Below are 7143 nucleotides of genomic sequence, written 5' to 3' on the forward strand. Positions count from 1 at the left end.
ACAAGGCTCTTGCTTTATTTCAAAATTTCATGGCTCATATCTCTTTTTTTACAGGGTGCAAGTCAATACCATGGTACAAAAAAAGGATTGAATATCCAAAGAGAGATCAGTTAGCCATTGCTGGGTCAAATGCCAAATCAAATCTTACTCACTAAGAGGCATATGTATCAAAATCCACATTTGCAAATGCCAAACTGCGATATTTTGCGATTCCCAGTTTGAGATTCTCAAAACCGGATGTAAATAAAAAATCGCTATCGAATAGCAATTTCTTAAAACTTGCAAAAAAGTTTCAGAAACATGCTTTGTGATTCATTAATTGCAAAAATAAGAAATCGCAAAAAACGGGTATGTGCAATACAGGTGCAGCCTGATGACATCACAACCAGGAAGTGGGAGTGATTTGCTGCACCTGATAGCCTGAGCCACAGTCACAGGCTGTTTGGAGAGTGAGAGGAGTGAACACAGCAGAGGAACATCCACAATGGAGTCCCAGAAACAACATGAGGGCAAAGAGGGAGAAAAAAGGAAGAGGAAGCACAAATTCAGTGACAAGGAGCAGGAGGTGCTCATTGAGGAGATAGTGTGCAGCCATGAGCTCCTCTTTTTAAAGAAGGCACTCCGGGTCCCTGAGTCCAGGAAAAAGAAGATATGGCTGGACATCCAGGAAAAAGTAAATGCTGTGGATGTGACCCATCGCACAGTGGAAGAATTAAGGAAAAGATGGTGACATGCGGCAAAGGTCGAAGGAGAGGGTGGCAGCTAGACTGAAGGAGGCCAACAAGACCGGGGAGGATCATCCAAAGCAACAGACCCAAAACCCCAAGAGGAGCTGGTGGAGTCAACCCTCCTGCCTGAGAGCGTCAGTGGTGTGGCTGATATAGACAGCTCAGAGCCTGCAACCAGCAGCCAAGGTAAGATGCATGCAAAATATAGCCGCGCACATCCCCATCTCATGTACACATGTCACTCCGGTCCACTTCTTACAGCACACCCAGCAATGCATCATGGGAGACATAGTCAGATGCAGGATAGTGTGTCCATGAGACATAGCAAAGTAAATGCAACATGTGAATCAGTGAAAAGGGGAAAAGAGAGTGTCAGAAGTTAGCCAATACAAATTGTCAGAACTTTATTGAGTGCAAAATGCAGACATTGACACAAACTCATGAATTCCCCTTTACATCCGCAGCACAATCCAGGACACTTGAAGACAGTGCTGCAGAGAGCGAGGATTTTGGAAATCCAGAGGACTAGGCTGATGATGGGGACTCATTTGATGACACAGAGCCCACACCAATCATGGGCAGGAAGCGCGCAATTGTGCCCCCACTGCCACCATTGGAGGATGACACAGAGGCCACAGGGGAGGAGAATTAGCAAACCGAGCCTAGGCAGGGTGTCTCCCACATGTGTGGACAGCACACCTCCCAACTGAGGGAGCCAGGAACAGAAACACGCAGGTCAAGGGCCAGGACTAGCACTGCCACAGTTGAAGATCCCACAGTCTTCGTAGGTCTTGAGAACAGCATGCTGCAGGTACAGCGCCTGCAACAATAATCATTGCGCTCAATAAATAGGCAGCTCAGCAGACCTAACAAAAATCAGCGCTACATTGGAGAGGGCATCATGGCCATGGCAGGTGCCATAACGTGACCTGTGTGTGACTTTGAAGCATGACCAAGAAGCCCGGGACAGGGCTGCACAGCTACACCAAGGCGATGAACCGCCTGCACACCACCACAAGCAACTTGACCCGTCGCAGCATAAGCATGCAAGTGGAAATGTGACACTGCTGCCACGACATCACAAGAGACCTGGCGCAGGTCACCAGTGCTGTGGGGCAGATGCAGACGGCAAACACAGGTGGCACAGCACTCATGGTCTCTGGGGAGAGTGAGGAGACATCGAGCAGGAGTAGCTGCACACCAACATTGCCAGATACTAGAAGGCGCAGTGGCAGATAGGGTGCAGCAACTAGGTACCCAACGGAGGGCACTCAGCCAGGAGAACGGCCAGCAGCAGTCCATCACCGAAGGAGGTGAACTGTACACTTTAAGAGTTGCGCCAATGGGTGATGAAACCCATACATACCTTATTTTTAGAACTACCTGCACTGTGGACATAACATGTGCTGTGTACAGCAACAGTCATTGTGTTTGAGGTATGAATAAACACAGTACTGATTCATATACTTATGTTGCCTCATGTCATCCTTACTCACCTAGAAGGAGTTCTGTGTGATCTCAGCCCGTCTATGACGTCCAGCAGCTGCCCCAAATCCTGATGCTGGTCTGCCAGGGGGAGCTGGGCCATCATCGTCCGATGTATCTGTATCAGTCACGTCAATTGTGGTGCCTTTTCTCATTGCCATGTTGTGAAGCATTGCACAGCTTGCCACGATTTTAGAGCAGGTCTCAGGGCTGTATTGCAGTGCTCCTCCTGCTTTTATGCAGGCACTGGAACTGGCTCTTTAGGATCCCAAACGTACGCTCTATGACACAGCGCGTATATCTGTGTGCCCTGTTGTAGCTCCTCTCCCTTGCATTGGATGGATCCAGAAACAGGGACAGGATGAAGTCCAGCACTGCATAGGCACTGTCACCTGCAGGGATAGAAACAATAGGTGAGTCACTGTCCCCCCCCACAAGATGTACTGGATCGATGGATGAGTGCCATGCATTTACCTAGCAGGAAGCCCTCACCAATCTTGCCAGCACTCAGACGTCTGTGTCTCCCACTATGTCTAAAGATGAAAGAGTCATGAGAACTGCCTGGGTATTTAGGTACAATGTCATTGATGATATACTTGGCATTGCACACAACCTGTATATTCAGGGAATGGTAGCATTTACGGTTTCGGAAGACATATTCACTTGTTGATGAGGGGTGATGACCGCGTGGGTCCCATCTATGCAGCCAATAACGTGAGGGAAATGTGCAATCTGGTAGAAGTCCAGTTTTGTTTGCTGTAATGCATGTTGCGTGCTGGGGAAGTGTATGTGATGTGGTAGCCTCTGTAGCATTGCATTTAAAAAGGCATGGAAAAAGCATTACAGGGCAGAGACCCCGCCAGCTGTTCCTATCACCCCTTGAAAACTCCCTGAGGCCAGGAGGTGCAGGGAGCACAGGACCTGCACATGGGTGGGAATTGTTTGGGTCCTGTGTGTTGGGTGTTCCAAATAGGGTTTCAGCTCCTCGATCAGGTCCAAAATGATCTGTGGGTGCAGCCTGTACTTCTAATGGATCTCCTCTTCAGTCTGCTGAAACAGAGTGATGCGCAGCCTGAAGATCCGTTCTTGTCTCATTCTCCTCTGTGCTAGAGCCTGAATTCGCAGCCTCCTGGCTATTACATGTAATCCTGCTATTGTGGAAGAATCTGTTGCATTGTGAGCTGGTTTAAGTAGCTTGCACCTGGTTACCACCTGCATGCACTTGGTGGTAATTGCGATTTCTTATTTTGCGAATTTGCATTTTTCTCAAATTGTGAATTTTTCTTGTTTCATACATATGCCCCTAAAGTGCAATGCATCAATAGAAAAGTGGTTCCTTCCCCTCCCCAAAATGATGAGCACCAAAAAGTGCATGGTAGATATTTTTCTTAAAGCTGTACCTGTTGTCACGAAACAGTCTCTGTTCCATGGAGCAGCCACACAGCTCTTGGCATTAGACCTATTTAGGTCTATGTGTCTTTACTTTCGAGGACAGGAGCACTAACTCTTTGAGCAGGACTGGCACTGTTTTGCTTCTACTTTATAGGGGTTAAAGCTCTTTTGGCACTTGCGGCTGCTTGAAGTAAACCTTTCTGATTCCAGAAATACAATAAATATAGGCACTCCCCCAACTGGTCTTGTAATCCTTGCAATAAAAGTAGCCATATTTCTGCTCCAAAAATGCAAAAGGTGGCCCTCTTGCACTTGGGGGCACTTGGGCTCTCGTTGGCTTGCTCCTCCTGGCACCCATTCACCTCAACTGTGATGCCCTCTGGTGGGAGCACCCACCACCCTCTTCTGTCTTTCCGGTCTCCTCCTTTGCTTTCTCCTTGTCAGCCTTTCACTCTAGGCAGAGGAGCCACATCCTTCGTCTGCCCCTGGTGGCAGGGTGAAAAGTTGGTGGTCCAAAACTGGGGAATAGACAGCGATGGTGTGGGCAAAGCGCACCTTGCTGCTGCCACAGGGCGAGTGGTTTTGGCCACTCCTGCTGGCAGCGGCAGTGCAATGGGCTGGCTGGGGCTGAGCCCACGGCTACCCACGGTATGGGGAGCTGGCGAGCACTGCACACTAGCATCCACCATTTGATTCACCTGGACACCTACCTCCTGGGTGTTAGTGTGGCAGGGCAGAGGGTCAGGCACAGACAGACCTGGAAGAGTATGGCCTTGGGGTGGGCATGCTTGTAACTGTCCAGGTAGTCTAAGGGCTCAGGCAGTAATGGTGGGGTGGGAAGGTGGCAAAATGTACACACCACTTTCCTTGCTCTGCTTCAAGCTGGGTTGAAGGGGACCGCCCTGCTGGGTCTGCTTGAAAGGGCCCCATAGCTGGGGTAAACACTGTAAGAGGGGTACACAAACCCCGCCATCACTGCTGTATCTTGCATTCTCTTTGCTAGTCGCATGGACCATCTCTTCATGGGCATCCATCTTCATATTGTGTTGTATTAGTTGACATTCTGATTTTCTCTATGTCCCATTTTGAACATCAGGAATGTGTGTTTACAATGTTATTCAAAGTATGACAACATCAACTATTTTTGTAAACCGTAGAACTGTTGTGGATTTCAAAGTGAATCTAAGGTTGAATAGGTACTAGTCATTCTTATGACATTGTTTTTTGGCTCCAATTCAGTTAAGATCCTCAGAAGAAGACTGACCATCATGTTCAGGCCATGACACAGATATAGACATACAGGTCCACTGTTGGTGTCTAATTTTATGTTTGATTACTTTTAATGAATTCTTCAGACCTATTTTCAAACCACTTTGGGTGGACCATTATCTTGGTGATAAGGATACCCCATCCCCGTTGAAACAGAGTATCCTTAACACCAAGATGTAAATCGGCCGCTAAGTCTAGAACTATTATCTTTTGCTTCAATGGCTTTCGCAATTACTTTTGTCAGTCTCATGACTTGACTGATGTGGGGTAACTGTAGTTGAGTTCTTTAGGGGTGTAGGTCCTTTGATGGAATCTTATGACTAGATTATTCCATATGTAACTTCTCTTTTTTGCAAATGGTGCAGGTCCTATCTTAATTGGTTTTGTGTGATAGAGGTGTACATGGTGTGCTCCAGGGTATGGAATGTTCTGAAGTAATTCTAGAGTTGCACGCATGTTCAATCCAATGGTAATCACCTTTTCCCCACTTAGCTTGGTTGCAAAAATGTTACTTATTTTCTGGTGTTATTTATTAATTTCGTATGTTCAGTTTGTTTTTTTGTGTTCTACACACGTCTTTCTCCTAATTAGCTTTAAACCACCTTCATCTTACTGGTTGGAAAGTTACCATAATTTATTCTCATATTTTGTTTTATGTGTAAGGGCCATTTTCTGTATTTTTATCTCTGAAATATAAGTATCCCTCAGCAAAGTTTTTGCAGGCGCTCACAAAACACAGTACAAATGATAGTATTGATTCAATTACCATTTAACAGCTGGCATATGCACTTTGAAATAGTGTTTTTTTGTGCGAGCCTTTCAAGAAACTTTTAATGAGGGCCCACATTTTTTCCTATCGGAGCTGGCATGTCCATTCACATGTTTTTGAAATGTACAGCCTTCCATTTTGTTTGACAATTTCTATGCATTCAATATAAATTTGCTATCAATTACGTGAATTTTGTGTAATTTTGGGTATCACAAACTACCATTTTATGCCTTTACCAAGACGGGATATTGTGTAAAGGTAAAAGTTTACACTGGAAATAATAACAACACATGGGATTCATCTTAGTTTTCTTCTTCAAACTACCATTGCTCACAATGAAAATCACAAGAAAAGTTCATTTTTCCAAGAACCACCTTTAAACAACTCAAGTGTACTGGTACTGACAACAAATGGATTTGTGAATTTGTGGCCAGTCGCTAAAATAATATACATTCTCTCATTGGGTGAACGTAATTGACAGCTAATACACAGGAAGTAATTACATTGAGCTATAATTGTCATGTTTGACAACAGACTGTAATCCTCTCCGGATTATACTTGTCTCACTTGCATATTCATAAAGTTGTGCTCATTGTGAAAGCAAAGAACGCTTAATTGTTGAATACCCGTTGACATAATTAAGGCTTTCTTCATTATTATTGCTGGGATGTCTTCAGCCTTGTGATAGTTTGGCAGTATTATTGTATTATTTCCACACTGGTCTTTGAGAACTTGCCTATTAACACGCTGTTAACTAATGATGCTGCCTTGAAGTGGAGAATTAGTTGCCTTTATGTTTCCCGGTGCTCTGTATTGATGTATTTCTGTCACCACTTGACTTGACATATCTCAACACGTAACACTCTATTATATATGAAGTCTTGGAGCAGTACTTAATGCTTAAGAGATGCGATATATATATATATATATATATATATATATATATATATATATATATATATATATATATATATATATATATATATATATATACACATCAACAATCACTTTTCTTTGCATTTGCGGGGTTGGCAGATTGTTGTTATGAGCATGGTTGGTGGTGCAAAGTAATATTGTGTACCATCGATGATTGATGAATGGTTGATGAATCTTCGCGAAATTTTCAAAACTCGTGGGACGCTCTGGTACACTCCTATTCTGTAAGTTTGGGGATGATTTGTCAATCAGGGGCTGAGAAAAAAGGGGGGTCCCAAAACGTGTTTTTCCCCATGCAATTTCCCATAGGAAACCTTAGTCGCAGCCCGAACTGCCGAACGGAATTACACCAAATTTGGCAAAGAGGTAGTCCTTGGTTCAGACTCGTGCCTTTTTGTTAAATGGTGTAAATCTGTTTAGTAGTTTTTTAGATATTAAAGAAACAAATATATATATATATCTGGTCGGAGCCTAACGACACATCTCATCGTGAGATCTGATTGGCTGTCAGCACTTCATCCAAGAAGTGTTAGCAGCCATCTTGGGACCAATATATACATGATA

The 7143-nt window shown here is 44.4% G+C and overlaps 1 pseudogene; it reads right to left on the reverse strand.

The window, feature by feature from the left end:
- Positions 1 to 3531: 3531 nt before the first annotated feature.
- On the reverse strand, positions 3532 to 4578 carry LOC144820200 (zygote arrest protein 2.L pseudogene; annotated as a pseudogene).
- Positions 4579 to 7143: the final 2565 nt, after the last annotated feature.

Source organism: Lissotriton helveticus, chromosome 2_1, assembly GCF_964261635.1.
Source record: "Lissotriton helveticus chromosome 2_1, aLisHel1.1, whole genome shotgun sequence".
NCBI classification, from domain to species: Eukaryota; Metazoa; Chordata; class Amphibia; order Caudata; family Salamandridae; genus Lissotriton; species Lissotriton helveticus.